This window comes from Danio rerio, chromosome 13 (genome assembly GCF_052040795.2).
Source record: "Danio rerio strain M-AB ecotype USA chromosome 13, GRCz13ab, whole genome shotgun sequence".
NCBI lineage: Eukaryota > Metazoa > Chordata > Actinopteri > Cypriniformes > Danionidae > Danio > Danio rerio.
In genome coordinates, this window is record NC_141033.1 from 10,277,613 (window position 1) to 10,294,740 (window position 17,128).

General features: G+C 35.1%; 2 long non-coding RNA genes across 4 annotated transcripts in view; one reads left to right on the plus strand and one right to left on the minus strand.

The window, feature by feature from the left end:
- Positions 1–3,032: 3,032 nt before the first annotated feature.
- LOC103911981 (uncharacterized) overlaps positions 3,033–17,128 on the minus strand; it is a 76,040-nt gene continuing 61,944 nt past the window's right edge. Inside the window, exons 2-3 of the long non-coding RNA XR_015505748.1 lie at positions 13,309–13,385; positions 3,033–4,063 (exon numbers count right to left, since the gene is read on the minus strand). This is a non-coding gene — a long non-coding RNA (uncharacterized LOC103911981). The remainder of the gene's footprint in view (positions 4,064–13,308; positions 13,386–17,128) is intronic.
- Positions 10,694–17,128, plus strand: part of LOC141377137 (uncharacterized) — a 56,256-nt gene continuing 49,821 nt past the window's right edge. For all 3 annotated transcript variants that reach the window (XR_015505747.2, XR_015505746.2, XR_015505745.2), the window contains exons 1-2: positions 10,694–10,825; positions 13,324–13,434. This is a non-coding gene — a long non-coding RNA (uncharacterized LOC141377137). The remainder of the gene's footprint in view (positions 10,826–13,323; positions 13,435–17,128) is intronic.

The window sequence follows — 17,128 nt, forward strand, 5'->3', positions numbered from 1 at the left end:
ATTTTGTCACAACATAAATTTTTGCATTTTTGTGGGTCCCAAAAACATAACAGACCCGGCTGAAATTTAGATGTGTTATGCCTTGAATGTTACTCAGTCAGGCGATGTGCAGGAAAGAAGGTCAGCCTCAGCTAGGTCAGTTGGCATTTCAGTGTGGAGTTTGCATGTTCTCTTCTCGTGGGTTTCCTCCGGGTGCTCCGGTTTCCCCCACAAGTCCAAAGACATGTGGTACAGATAAATTGGCTATGCTAAAAAAATGGACCGTAGTGTATGAATGTGTGTGAATGAATGTGTAGGATGTTTCCCAGTGATGGGTTGCAGCTGGAAGGGCATCCACTGTGTAAAAACATATAGTGGATAAGTTGGCGGTTCATTCCGCTGTGTGACCCCTGATTATAAAGGGACCAATCTGAAAAGAAAATGAATGAATAAATGAATATTGCTCAGTCAAGTTGTTGTTGGTCTTTTAAAGGTGAGCTTTTTTGTTTATATTAATATCCTGATTACACGATTCCATTAGCTTTTGTAAAATGTTGCTTTAATAGTATGTAGCTCACTTTAAAAATGCAGTGTGTTTCTTCAGTTGTTTGCGTTGTGAGAATTTGCAACGTGTGCTGTCTTGATGAAGGTTGTTTTTTTAATATCCTGGTGTATTTTGTAATTGCACGTTTTCTTAAATTGCAGTGCGTTAAGCTCTCTCAGCCACTGTAGCAAACAGTAAAATGGATCTAGAAACCCTGAAACAATAAAAGTATAAGATGACTTTTCATTTTAGGCTTTTGACATGTATATAACAAAAAGGCTTTAGCAAGGAAAAACATAAAAAACAACACATGAATGTTTTAACAATAACTAAAAATATTTCTAAAAACTTACGTCACTGTTTTACCCTTGCTTTAAATATAGCTTAAACTATTTTTTAATTTCTAGCTTCTCATTACTATCAGTCTTTATAAACACACAAGTCATCATTTATTAATTTAGCAGTAATTAAAGCAGTAGGAATAACTTCACTTGTCTTGTTTAATCCATTTTCTGAAACCATTTGTATCCTTTTCAACAAACACACAGATAATATAAGATGCCCCTGGACTTACATTATAATTGACAGTATGATACTAACATGTAGACCATTAGCACAGAACATCTTTCAGTTTTGCTTTACTTTAATGATGACTTAAAAGCCTCCAGATTCACTGCTTGCCCACAAAGCCACATGAGTTTGATTGACACGTGCCTCCCTGGTTGTCAGGACATGTTGCTGATTGAGACCTGGCATGCGATTTCCCAGCGAACCCCCATCCCTGATTTTCACTCATCACGAAGCCCTCTGAAAGTCCACGGTGTCTCGATCTGCTCACAACTGATTTCTGAAGCTCTTCGGTTTCCCCCTCGTTCGGCTCCTGCCGCTCGGCCCGCCAACAAATGGAACCAATTTATACCCCTGGAGCAAGGTGGTTTTGATGACATCTAAAATGTTCACAATGTAAACTCTGGATATAAACATTTCAGGTCAGGAAGAGTTTAGAAACGTCTTTCATAAACACGCACGGGGAAGATTTTTGACTTGTTTTTGATAGATAGGCTTGTCGTGTGTTCCAAATGTAATTCAATTTGTCATGCTGTGTCCTGACGGAGAGAAGGGAGAAGGTATGGAAAAGGCAGGAATTAATAGGAGATTATTAGTTGTGGGAAGATGTGTGTGTCTGTGTGTGCTTGGAAGCTTTGATGTCAGAGGAAGTCAAATGCACATTCAAATAATCAAAAGTCAAAGTGAATGTGCATATTTAAAAAAAACTGTGTTTAAGAATGATACAAGCATCCCCTCTGTCACAAGCATGAATGTTTATTTAGCAAGATAGTCTGCTGTGGTTCTGATAACGTTTTAAAAATGTCTATTACTTTTTTTTCTTTGATGCAAAGTATTTAAATACTTTATGGTATATTTGACAATAGTAAAATATATATTCAAATAGGCAGCAACATCAAAGCTTCAAAAAATGCTAATTTATTAAATTCAATTAATATAAGACTTTTAAATTATTACGAAATTCATTTAATAAAATTTAATTTGTGGAGCTTTTGTGTTGCCGCTTGTTTGAATATTTATTATTTAACAGTAGTGAAATTGATTTAAATTAAGTGTTAAATTATATACATGCCATATGGTAACACTTTTCAATACGGTTGTATTAGTTATTGTTAATAAATGCATTTACTGACATGAACAAACAATAACAATATATTTATTACAGTATTTATTGACATGAGTTAATGAAAAGTTGTTCATTAGTTCAAGTTAACTTAAGGTGCATTAACTGTTAACAAGCACGAATTTGGATGTTAATATAAATGTTGAACTATGATTAAAATATGCTGTACTAGTTGAAGTCAAAATTATTAGCCCCTACTCTGTTTATTTTTTCCCCAATTTCTGTTTAACGGAGAAGATTTTTTCCAACACATTTCTAAACATAATAGTTTTAATAACTCATTTCTAATAACTGATTTATATTATTTTTGCCATGATGACAGTAAATAATAGTTTACCATGATGTTTTTCAAGACACTTCTATACAGCTTAAAGTGACATTTAAAGGCTTAACTACGTTAATTAGGTTAAGTAAGCAGGTTAGGGTAATTAGGGATGTTATTGTATAACAATGGTTTGTTCTGTAGACTATCGAAAAAATAGATCCTTTAGCTTAAAGGGGCTAATAATTTTGACCTTAAAATGTTTTAAAAAAAAATTAAAAACTGCTTTTATTCAAGCAGAAATAAAACAAAAAAGACTTTCTCCAGAAGATAAAATATTATCAGACATACTGTGAAAATTTCCTAGCTCTGTTGAACATAATTTGGGAAATATTTAAAAAAGAAAAAGATTCAAAGGGGTTTAATAATTCTGACTTCAACTATATATATATATATATATATATATATATATATATATATATATATATATATATATATATATGGCTGAATTATAAAAAAGTTTTTTAAGGATCAAAGAGTAGTACAAGAGTTTTTTTCAATACATTGGAATGTGTTGTTTATTTATTTCTTTTTTTATCAGGTGTTTTTAGTACAATAATAATTGTATAATATATTAAAGAAAAACTTTATTTAAGGATCACTGTGCCCTAAAATAAAAATTAATTGAATTTAATATTTTTGTATTCATATTTCCACTTTTCTTTACACATTTGTCAACTAGAAAAAAAAATATTATTTAAAATATGCATTTTATTATGGCAGTATTTTGACATTTTATTTTTCACTAAAGTCATCTGAAACATTGAGATAGACACTTTAATTGTGGATGCACAAAATTATTTCTGTGTGTATAAAATTACAAATTCAATTTGATGTAGACAAAAAAAAGATACGTCTTATTTTTGACTGATAAATAATAAAAAAAAATTAAATGTGTGCTTTGGGGATTTCCAATGCTGCTAGGCTTTTTTTGTGAAGTACAGCTTATAAAACACAGTAAACTAGGTTTTCTTAACAAGAATGCAAAATTATTTCTTTCAGGTTAAGTTTAGACTTAGGGATTGCATACGGTTTGAACAACATAAAAATGAATGTCCATGGAAAGTCCCCATAAAACATGTAAGCTCAACCCTTCTGTCATTCTTAATCTGCTTGATTTTATATTTACACCAGAACAAACTTGTTTACTGTTAGTGATCTCAATATATTGCTAGATGCGCTGGAATTAAACCTGCACTGCATTTTCCAGTCTTGTGGTTTCAGCGTTAGTGTGAAAGGACAAGTTTAGTGTTAAAACCCTACACTGTAAAAGTCTCTTTCTGCAGCTTGACCATCTTAATTGATCCTCCATTAGGGCTTTATAGACAGTGTGTCCGTCGTCTTGTGCCTCTTTTATAGATACTAATAAAATGTTCAAAGTCCCTGCGCAGCTCCTTATCATGCAGCAGTGTTTTTATGCCCTGCTTTCACCAGGATTGTGATTCTGTCTTTCTACTGTACAGTCTGATGATGAGGGTACGGTTTCACAGCCTCTGCCTTCATGTCGCAGCCTGGCACCATTTTATGTCTGGAAAAAGAGAAAGAGGAAAACAGAGAGGCATTAAAAACTGATATAAAGATGGGGTGGGGGATGCAGGATGGCAAGTTTACTTTCTAATTTGTACAAATCATCTTATATATATATATTATATATTCACACCCACCCACATTGTATATACACACACCCACACTTCATGAAAAATGTGTAGAATTTTATAGATATATAAATAATTATATATAAATTGTTTCATCTATAAGCAAATGGGCAGTGGGTAGCTCTGTTGCCTCACAGCTAGAAGGTTGCTGGTTCGAGCCTCGACTAGTCAGTTGGCATTTTTGTGTGGAGTTTGCATGTTCTCCCCTTGTTTGCATGGGTTTCCTGCGGGTGCTCTGGTTTCCCCCACAAGTCCAAAGACATGCGGTATAGGTGAATTGGGTAAGCTAAATTGTTCGTAGTGTATGTGTGTGAATGAGAGTGTATGGGTGTTTCCTAGTGTTGAGTCGCAGCTGGCATCCGCTGCGTAAAACCATACGATGGATAAGTTGGCAGTTCATTCCGCTGTGGCGACCCCTGATTTATAAAGAGACTAAGCTGAAAAGAAAATTAATGAATGAATCTATAAGTGTCTTTGGTTACTTGGTCAAATGGTGCAGTGAGGTAGGGGGTGACAGTATTGAAAAGCCTATTATAGTTTGTGTTCATTTATGTTATTTCTTTCAGTCGTATATTTACATTTCTAGATACAGTAGGGGGAAATTAAACAGATTTAGGAATGAGAAATATGGGGAATTGATAAGATTCATCATTCATTTATGTACACAACGGGAAATTATGTGGATAGACATTGTCCCATGTTGTGTAGTTTGACCTCCTGTAACGTTGCTGGGAATGAAGTTGTGGGCCAGTCATGGTTTTTGTCCCAAGGTGATTTTTAATGCTTAGTTTCTGATGACACAAGACCTAATTTTTCCTTGGTAAAAGCAGATACTAAATATTACAACAGATAATGTGTGTGTGTGTGTGTGTGTGTGTGTGTGTGTGTGTGTGTGTGTGTGTGTGTGTGTGTGTGTGTGTGTGCGTGTGTGTGTGTGTGTGTGAGTGTATGCATTTCATTTGCTCTTGTCATATTTAATCACTTTCATATCTGTCCTCTTTTATATTTGTTTTGTTTTACATCTGAATGAGCAGCTGTGATGGCAGTGTATTACATTATTTTATTTTTGTTTGAATTTGAAACAGAAAAACAAACTGATTATACATTTTTTCTTGAATATTTGTACAGCTGGTGGGACTTTGTTTTAGGAGTAAGTACTTGGTTTATTTTATTTTTTAATTAACATTTACTACGTGTTGAAATTTGTGCTTTATTTTATTATTATTATTGAAAGATTGAACAAGAACTGCACGATGTGTGGAAAGACTTTGTTTTGCTAACATTTTATTTAACTAATAAATATGGTGAAAATGACTGCAAAAACACTGAGAAACTTGTGGTCATTTTCACTATTGAATTTAATATGGTATTACATTGCTAATTTGTTAGAAAATAATAATTTTAACATTTATCCCGCATGGGGAAGGAATGGGGGAGAAATGGTTCTTGCAAGTGTTTGTTTGAGAGTAATATTCTGAATAAACATTAGTTGCAATGACATTTCAATTAGTTGGAAAAAAGAAACAATGTAGTAGATTTTTTTAATGTTTTTATATTTATAGATTTTGCTTTGATCCACAATCAAACTACAAATAGCAGATTCAAATGAATTCTGAAAGATCATGCGACACTGAAGACTTAAGCATTGATTCTGAAAATTCTGTTCAAATAGAAAATAATTATTGTGATGATATTTTACATTAGTGCTGCTTTTACTGTATTTTTGATTAAAAAAATTGGTAGGCATTCTAGCTTTTCACTGAAAACATTTCACATAATTGAAACGTTTCCTGAGTACTGTAAAAGCAGTACCGCATTCCTTCTCAAAGTATATTATCTTTAAAAAGTCTTTCTTTCCATAAAGAGATGCAAAAACAACTAAAGCTAAGTGAATAATTTGCTGAAACACCTTAAGCCCCCTTTAAAGCGAATTGCAAAATCAAAGTAGCACTTGCAAATAATTATGCTTGTGTTTTGGAACCAGGCTACGAAAGAAAACAACAATTAACAGCGAAAGTTCCCTCATTCACTAACTTTGTCGACTCGCTCTGATAGCAGAGGAAGTATCTGTTTACTTTGTGATTACGACAATTTTGCTGTCGCGGGGCAGCAAATTCAAACCAGTCACGAGGCCAGATTACTCCAGACAACGTGAAGCCCGTTCGGCCGACTTTTTTATGGTGGCTTCAAAGTAAAATAAACCTTCATACGTAATTACAGAGAATTCTGTATATTTTTGTGTCCGTTTCCCTCCTAACAAAAAAACGTATATTTTGAGGGCCAAGCATGTCACGCTTAACCACCGGCCTACAAAGTAGATCACACATTGGAGGACCTGACCCGGGTCTCTTGTTTATTCAGAACCAGGGTAAAAGGAGCCTTATTCATCGCACATTCCAAATCACACGGACTGTCATATTTAGACAGTTCATATATCCCCGCTTCAGAGTTGCCATGTCGTGAAAACATTATCAAAGTAAATATTATGACTGCAGACACGTTCTTTTATGCAAAGAGCGCTAGTGTGAAGCTGAGTTTGATTTTCGGGCCTAAGGCAGCGGTGAAACGTCCGCCAACATGAAAGCAATGAGGCTGCTTAAAAGCATAACCGGGCTATCAGTCGACTCCTGATTGTGTTATTATTTCTTGCTACTGTTTTTCTTATCAGTCAGTCAACATTTCATGTCAGGAAACAAGCCGGAGAGCTGCGTTTGGCTGCGTGCCATGTCGACCTGAAAGCATGCACCTCAGAAACCCCACACGTGTGCGAACGGTGAGATCTGGACAGTGTCCCCGTGGCCAGAGAAGGATGTGAGCAATTACCAATTCTCAAAACACTACTTTACCGTAGTTAAATATATTACACGCCTTACACCAGCACCGCTCGCGGTTCAGTCTCTCTAGGGCTGCGGCCTGGGATACGTGGACCTTACAAAAATCCAGCCACCTTCAACAGGCACAGTCTACTGCAATTAACCAATCACCATCATCATCATCATTAACATCATCATCATAATCATAAACCCACTGAACGGGCTTTGAAAATGGGGCTTCATACTAATTTACCCCAGCCAGTGTTAGTTTTTGTTTTATATTCAATTATTTCATTGGAAATTAATTTTAATATATGCTTATTTATAAGATATATGACAATATTTACAGATAAAAGAGATAAAGGCAGAGGGGAGAGTGTTGTGTTTCAGGTCTGAATTACAGTTTGATTTATGAACTGTTATTTTGTGTTGAATTGGTGAACTGGTAGCTGAATATTCATGTTTATTTGATGTGACATTGAGATTTTTATTTAAATGTTCTTTTACTTTTTCTACTTTTTTTATATGTCAATGGGGTTGTGAAGGGTGGCACGGTGGCTCAGTGATTAACATTTTCACCTCACAGCAAGAAGGTTGCTGGTTTGAGACCCTGGAGTGTGGAGTTTGCATGCTCTCCTCGTGTTCAAGTAGGTTTCCTCTGGGTGCTGTGGTTTCCTTCACAGTCCAAAGACATGCACTATAGTTGAATAAAATAAATTAAATTGGTCATAGTGTATGAGTGTGTGTGTGTGTGTGTATGGGTGTTTCACAATACTGTATTGAAGCTGAAACGGCATCTGCTGTGTAAAACATATGCTAGAGTAGTTGGTGGTTCATTCTGCTGTGGCAACTTCTAGACTAAGCCGAAATAAAAAGAATGAATGACTGAATGAATGGGGTTGTGATATCTTCCAGTTTATTGGACGTTTAAAATCAGTTGGTGTATTCTGACAGCTTTGAGTGTGGCGAATACTATGTTGTTACACTGCAAAAAGTTAGTTTATTACTTAGATTTGCTTTTCTAGTGCAAAATATCTAAACATTATAACAAGAAGTGTCAACAAACTTTTTCAAATTACTGTATGAGTTCATTGAATTAACTTATATTATCTTAAACTGCTTTAAACTGTTTGCATAACTTATAAAATTAAGTTAGAATGTGACTAACTTAGTTTAATAAGTTACAATGAACTAAAAACACATGTTGGCAAGACTAATTGTTCAATTTGTTTTTTACATTGTAGGCAAGCAATACATATTGTCTTGTTTTCAGAAATAATATACAATATTAAATGAGTTTTTTCTTAATCTGCCAATGGGAAAAGCAAAATAAATAATCTTGTTTTTCCTTTTGACATAAGATTATTTTCTTACCCCATTGGCAGATTATTTACCTTGTTTTAAGGAAAAACTCACTTCATTTTGGCATATTATTTCTTAAAACAAGACAATATGTTTTGCTTGTCTATAAAATGCTTCTGGATTTAAGATTTGTAAGATATTTGAACTGAAAACAAGACAAAAGAAATCTAAGTAAGAAAATTATTTTTTAATTATTTTAAGTATTTGGATTTATGTATTTGTTTTTATTTATTTGTTTATTTATTCGTTTATTTATTTCAAATAAATAAAAAAATGATCCAATTTTCATTTTTTTATTTTTTGTAAACTAACGACATTAAAAGTTAAGAAATGCAATCCAATTTGTTTTTCTTTGTGGGCATGCAAAGGGTTAAAAAGCCTCCATTACGAATTAAATATTTCAGGCTTAAAATCTCATGATAGTGATTGATTGACAGATTTGTCCCCATTTTTGTTTGAACAATCCCTTTATATCATTGTAAATTATGGCAGATAGGAACTATAGTTTAAATATATATAGGCTACATTTGATATAAATAAATATTATAAATAGGGTTGGGTATAGCAAAAAAATGTTTTATATCATTTGATATCAATAATTATCACGATAAATGTCTAATCTTTATATCTATCAATTTTAAAAGAATTTTCAGCATGACAATGCCTTTGTGCAGCTGATATATAACACATTTTGTGAAATGTTTAAGCTGTCTGACAGCATAAATGATAAAATAATAAACAAAAGAACAACCTAATTCAGCATTTACTGTTAAAGTTTTCAACAACCATACTCTTCTATGTATTGCTACATTCATTTACAAAAATCCACAGTTCTTTTCTCAACGCATCTCTGTATAATCGCCACATTCACAGGAGTGTAGAAAGACAGCGCACACAAATCTAGTCTGTCCACAAGCAACAAAACATATAATTTGACCACGTGTGTCCACCTCAGTAATCCAGCAGACTGATCCTCTCACTAACCAATCCGGGGAGTAATTGCCTTCAGTGCGAGGAAGTGCGCGCACACAGGCCTGGGTGACACTCGCTGCCGCAGCTCAGGAAAAGGCAGACCCCGTTTATTTTCATCCTGGATTTACGAGATGAAACAGCACTGATTGCCACAATTCAAAACCTGGGATGTAATTAGTGAACACGGACATGGCTTGCGCATCAGAGACAAATTAAACAAACAATTATACATTTGTCCCGGGTAACTGCTTCTCGGAAGCTCGAATAAACAAATGACACATGTGAAGTCTGTGCATTAATAAAGATAATTTACTGAGGCTGCCAGACTCAATAAAACAGTCGTCATCGCGATTTGTTTGGGTTGAAGTCTTTTCCTGAAACTAGTAAACTTTAACATCAACTAAAGAAGCATTGAAAACGTGAAGCAAAACAAATATGCGCAAAGTTACTCTCGAAATAGTTTTCATTGTAACAGGGCCTACGCTCAAAAAGCAAGGTGGGAAAAGCCTAAACAGATTATAGGTAATAGCACGTATTTATTTATTTATTTATTTATTTATTTATTTATTTATTTATTATTACCTCGACCATAATTATTATTACTATTATTATTATTACTATTATTATTACCACAACCGCCATTATTATTATTATTATTATTATTATTATTATTGGCCAATTATTATTATTATTATTATTATTATTATTATTATTATTATTATTATTAATATTATGGTTGTTGTTGTTGTTGTTATTGGTCTATTCGTCTAATTATTATTATTATTATTATTATTATTATTATTATTATCATAATTACTATTCATATTATTATTATTATTATTGGCCTATTATTTATTATTATTATTATTAATGTTATTGGCATATTATTATTACTACTATTATTAGTCTATTCTTCGTCTCATTATTACTATCATAATTATCATTCATATTATTATTAATAATATTATTGGACTATTATTATTATTATTATTGGCCTATTATAATTATTATTGGTCTATATTATATTATTCACATTATTATCATAATTATTATTCATATTATTATTATTGGATTATATATATATATATATATATATATATATATATATATATATATATATATATATATATATATATATATATATAATTACAATTTAGACGTTTTAATTCCTAATGTTCTCCTTATAGCATTTTTGTTTATGTTGGATATAAGCAACATTTTCTATCTAACTGATCTCGCAGCTTTAAATCTGAGGTGGTGTGTGATTTATGAACAGGCAGCGGGATTGCGGGCGACGCTTATACTCAATCACCAATTCAAGCTCCTCGACATCACGCTAAACTGAGGGCATAATGTGTCCACTTGGGCTAAAAGCCGGTGTTGGGTTGCATCGCAGAAGCATCTGCCTAATAGATATTGCAGAGACCGAACACACAAATGGGTTTCTCTTAGGATAGTGTGTGCTGTATCACTATACACCGCTCACAGGTACAGTCTGTCTGTATAAATGCTTTATCTTAAGTTTATCCGCCCCGATGAAAACAATCACCCGAGAGTAATGTGCTTAGCTTTAGCTTATTTGGCCATTTAACACCCGCCTCTACCGACATAAATAAGCCTCTCGCTGTAGCCTAAACATTGCACATATTGTTCGCGTTTCTTGAAAGATAAACTAGGCGAAATCAGAGAAGGCCTGTTATAGCGAATGTGAGAAATGTGGATCGACTGTTAGCATCTAAACCTGCTAAACTCACTCATTCAGTCAGACGATTTCCAGATCTGCTTTAATGATTGTTGTCAAATCATATGATTAATGACTACACAACTGCAGCACTAGCTGGAACAGTGAGGGATTTCATGATTTTCATGGCCAAACAAGGCACAGAGAGGAAAGTATTTACTTTAATAATGTAATATAATGTTAGATATTGCCATTCACTCGTTGTCTATGTGTGTTACTAGCTGGCATAACTAAAATGCATAATCAAAACAATCTCAGAGTCAGTTCAGTTGTTCAGTGCTGATTTTCATATATTTCCTTAAAAAATACAGGTGCTAGGCAAAGATACAAAAATACACTGTTACAAATGGGTGTAAAAAATACAGCATATTTTACAGCAGCTAAATGCTTTTCTAACAATAGCAGTTTTTTGTAAAATTTGTGATTACTGCTGTCACATGATAGTTTTACCGAAGGCGACAGAGTATTTACAGCAGACCAGTAGCCAACCTGGTGAAGGGGATTGTTATTTTTTCTCAAAAGGTGAACCTTTTTGCAGTTATTTGCCTCATTTTTCTATTTAGTTATGAGATTTAAATTTTTAGTGACATTTTAAGGGCTATTTTTAGCTGGATTAGTTTGTTGGATGGTCATCGTAACCATACGTTTTGATGTACCAAATATATTTCCTAAAGATGTAGAATAACAAAAATTTGACAATTAACATTATATCATTAGAAAAAATAGGAATCTGTTAAAGTTTTAAATTAAAAAACTGTAGCCTATTGTCATTTATTAGGCAAATAACAAACTGGCCAGCACATTTAACTTTTCCTCAGTTTATGAATAAAAATAATTAAAACATATAATAATAATAATAATAATAATAATGTAGAGCTTCACAATTTTTCTAGCCTCTCTTGTAATTATTATTATTTTTTTTTTTAGAAAATACACGCATAACCACAATAGCCAAAATAGTATTCAAATACATTTTAATATAGTGCGCTTTTGGTGCTTCACCCCTTTTTATTTGTAATTTTTTTGTTTCAGGAGTAGGCCTAAGGTCCAAGATGTTTTCTCTATTTAAAAACAATACAGTAGGGAAAGAGGAGATTACTGAGGTCAAATTGTATGTTTTCTTCCACAGCTGAATGTTAGGGCTCTTTAAAAAATAATTGTTTGCATTGAATAAACTGATTAGCTGAAGTAACTCGAAAGTGACACCCAACAGAGGATTCCACTCGATCTTAAAGCCTTTTTTGATGAGTTATTTTCACAATTTATGATGGCATTGCAGTCAAAATAAGACAAATGAACTCATGGATGGGACAAATTCTGGACCTTTGTCAGTCTTTTGAACCCCCCTGGCTATGGGCCTGTACAGTGTTGGTTTTCACATACTGTAGATACATTTCAGGTTCCCCAAAGATCCATTTTTTTATAGTGTGAAGAGCATTTATAATCCAAAGAACATTTTTGTACGAAAAAAAAAGTTCTGTGATTAATGTGAACCATTGATGCAAATAAAGAGTCTTTATTTTTTAAAGAGTTCTTTCCAATAAAAATAACCTAGCCTAAAATATATACATAATAACATTACAAAGATTTGAATAATGAAATGATGAATTTTGAGATGTGTGTGTGTGATGCAATATTCTGATTCAATTTATCATCCCCAAATCACTAAACCTCTAAATTAGAGTAATTCAGGAGATAATTAGTCCTGCATTAAGTCCTTTGAAGCCACCAATATAATCTGCTGTTATTGCTTTACATCAATTCACATTTGAATATTATGCAAATTCCCATCAGACTTCACGCACATCCTCAGGGCGAGTTGGAGAAGTAATTAAAATGAACGGATACATATAAACACACATTACATATAATAAATTTAAACAATGATATTATCGAAAACACAATTCAGGATAATAGTCTGCATTGCTGCAGGCAACAGTGGTTTGTTAAGGTGTTTGAAAGCGAGTGAAGGAGAATGTGTGTGTGTGTGCATGTGTTTGTGTGTGTGCGTGTGTGCGTGTGGGCGTGCGTGTGTGTGTGTGTGTGTGTGCGCGTGTGTGTTTGAAAGAGAGATGCTTTTCTTGTGGTCTTGTACAGCACAAATGAAGGTTACTGACTGTGTGTCCGTTTGCAGGTTACAGTTTCTGTGGTCACATTGGCCTCTGTCTAGGTTTAAGTGTGTGTGTGTGTGTGTGGCAGACTTTGGCTCAGACTCATTCTGATATATTACCATTTGATCCTTCAGTTTCCTGCCATTGATCAAGCCCCACCTATTCAGCTGATGGGCCAGAGGAGAAACCCGATCACCTAACAAGAGAGAAGCAGAGGAGAGAGGAAGGAGAAAATGAGAGAACTGGTACTGTACCACAGCCTCTTTATTTCCCTTCGTACCTAAAACACATCCCACTCTGTGCAATGCATATCAGTTTTACTGTGTTTACTGTGTACAGTTTTACTGTACATTCACACATACTTAATTCATCGTGCTAAACTTGTCTCTGTAAGCCACTGAAAGTGATTTGCATTCCAAAATGAGATTAACAACATCAAAGGGACTGTAAATGTACAATTTAGAAATTCAGTTGTTATTATTCAGTCCCTAATATCTAAGGCCGTACTCACACTATGTACAGTTGCCTTGAACTGGGCCAAAGCACGCTTGTCCCCCCTCCTGTCTCCCCCGACGGCCTGCACTCACTACATTCGGACCTGGGCATGATTACGTCATCGATGCTGCGCTGTTCAGTAAGCGCTCTTGCTCAGCATCAGCACAGGGGACATTTCTTTAGTTATATCGCTTGGGATGCAGTGAAACGCAGTCAAATATTTCGCCGAACAGATCCGCCATTATTGGTGCTCATAAACAACCATAAAGTCCTCGTGCTGCAGGAATTAGGAGATTGCTGAAGGTGCAGCTATCGTGCAGTGAGGGGTTTGCGTCTTTAATAATCTATGATAGTTTGCCTTCACTGAACATGATTAATAAATCCATATCAAACAGTCCCTTAAAAGTCACGTCTTGCTTTCAGTTTTGGCCTTTGGCATGTTTTGCACTCACACACAAGCGTACCGCGCCAAAGCCCAAGTGAACCGCGCTAAGGCCCACCTCTTCAACCGGGCCAGGGCCGGCCAAGTGAACCGTGCCTAAGCCCGATTCAGCGCACTCACACTTCTCAAACGATCTGGGAAATGGGCCTGGGCACGCTTCGGATAGCATAGTGTGAGTACGCCCTAAGAGCCCACAGATTTGCGATCTAAGCACAACATTCTTTCAAAGCAGTTTCAATGTCAACAAATAACAGTGAGTCAATAATACAATAAATTTTTTTACAAACTATAGGATGACTGTCACTTATAATCTATAATAATAGTATTCAGTTACTTTCCTCATGGTTTAGGTTTCTTTAAGCCATAACTAACTTTGTTTAAGTAGAGCAAAAACACACCAATACAAACATAGACAGAACATCGGATTCTTGCAGCTGCTTTAAATCCTGGAAAATGATTTAAATGGTTTCAAGGTTTGAGAAGTGCCTAGATTTTTGATAAAGTGCCACAAACTGACATGAAAATGTAATTGTGTTGCTTTCATAATAGTTGGTCTTACTAAATAGGTAATAATATTAATAATAATAATAATAATGAACTGTTTTTTAAAGTGCACCTACTTTACCCCTTTTTTAAGATTTAAGATAAGTCTTTTGTCTCTTCATAATGTTTCTGTAAAGTTTTAGCTCAAAACACCCATCAGTTTATTTTTTATATTTCTCAGAGTGTCTCTCAGAGTATTAAAGAGCCCATATTATACATGAAATAGGGTCATATCTTGGTTGTAAGGGTCTCCAACAACAGTTTAATATGCATGCAAGGTCAAAAAACACTTTCGTGGTCTTATAATCTGCATTTATTTTTACCTAATTATCCCAGCGACTCCTGTATGAATTGTCCAGTGATTCATTTGTTCCCAAACCCCTCCTTAGCGCGAAGCTAATCTGCGCTGATTGGACCAATGACAGTCTGTTGCGATTGGTCGACTGCCTTCAGTCAGAGAGTGAAATGCACAACAGCTAATCAGCAATATAAAAGTAATCACAGTTCATACACGCTCGATAGTGTAGGCGTGGATTTTAGCTGCCAGTGGGTCAATGTAAATACAGACTATGGACTTGAAAATTCAGACGACTAACTATTTTATTGAGCAAAAATTCCAAAAACAGTTGAGGAGATCTCCTAGCTTCTCACTCTGCTCTTTTCACAGACACACACACATATTGCACACACACACACACACACACACACACTTAACCCTGCCCCGGACGACAACGCACGCGCGCGCACACACACACACATACACACAAACACACACACCTCCGGACGACAGCGCGCGCGCACGCACACACAGACACAAACTACTCCTCTTCCACGGAGCTCCGTTAACAAAGCAGCACGCGTCGCGTTTTTAACGTGACTTTGCACACGTTAAGAGAATATAGCCAGTTAACCTGATACAGTACACGCGGTTACAAGTAACAAATCACAACTAAATACATTTGCAAGCTAGAGTCAACGAGGCAACTTTAATCGCACGTACTTACACTTGAGAAATGGAGAAAGAGAAATCCATCCTGACGTCCATCAGTAAGTTACTCTTTACTGATCCTTCCTTTAACAAACGCTGATGAAGTATTCTTTGTAGCATGTAGTTTCCAGAAGTTTCCAGTAGTTTCCAACTGCTTGGCTATAATGCTGAGGTTTCATCTTTAGGTAGAGACTCAATATATCCATCTGCAGTGTGACTTCAATCGACCGGCGTGTTTGTGTGTGTGTGTTTGTGGGTGTGTGTGTGTGTGTGTCTGGGTTTCTGCGTCAGAGGGCGGGGCCTCAGGTTTGAAATCTCCCGGGTTTGCGCGTGCACATGAATAACTTGGTTTTGTTCGTACGTCATGGCGAAACACCTAATGAATCGGTATCAAGGCGACTCGTTTGAAGCACTATGAGTCGACTCTTTTATAGATAAATCAACAGTTTTAAACACTGTACACTAACAGATTTAAGCCTTAGCTGGATACTTCACTTCACTTAGAGCTGTGTTACACACTACATGGAGGGGAATTTTCAAAAACCCATAATATGGGCTCTTTAAGAATTTTCTGCTGTGAGTACAATGTCGCTGTTTTTGTTGCCTGTGCCTTTAATACTAGTTCTCCCTACCCACCATTCCCACATACCTGTCAGAGTGTGCCTCAATCTCCAGCTCTGTGTGTCAGATAAATAGCACAGTGACGGACATGATGAAAGCCGATCTCGTGTAACTTTGTGAGAAATACTACAGTAAGAACTTTCCCAATGATTATTTGATGTATTTGTTGTGGAGTTGGAAAGATGAGTCACATGCAGTGTCAATTACAAACTTTATGCACGCACGCATAGCATGTGTGTTTAACTTTGCACTGTTGCACGGCAAATGTGACAGGATACAGGTTAATATCCACTGCTGTAATGTAAAAAATAAACCTGATTTAACGTACAAAAAGTGGTATTGAAGCGCCGTCTGTTATAATTGTCCTGACATGCAGCTGTGGGGATAAAGACTGTAAAATCGCGTTAATTCTTTACAAACATGCACTGTTTTAAAAACGTTTTAAATTTGTAAAACTCATTCTTGATCACATTTGATGATGATTGATGATCACAGAGAGCTGAACAGATCTTTTAATCCTAGTTGCTTTTCGCAAGTCCTGTCTTGTGTACATGATTATATGTTACTACGGAAACATGTAAATACGTGGCTGTCAATCAATTTGGTGGCACCCCTATACACGTTGCGGTGGGCTTCAAAATAGGAGGGATTTGGATCCTATTTTAGCTTCAGAAAATGTAAAAAAGAGACTTATTGTGTTTATAACACTCCACTAGGACTGTGGATACACTATATTTACAGACAGCTCTGTCCAAACAGCTTACAAAAGATAATTTTCATTATAGGTGCCCTTTAAATTTTCATTAATTTAAAATGAATATTTGCTTTTGCACAAAATTAAAACTCTGGA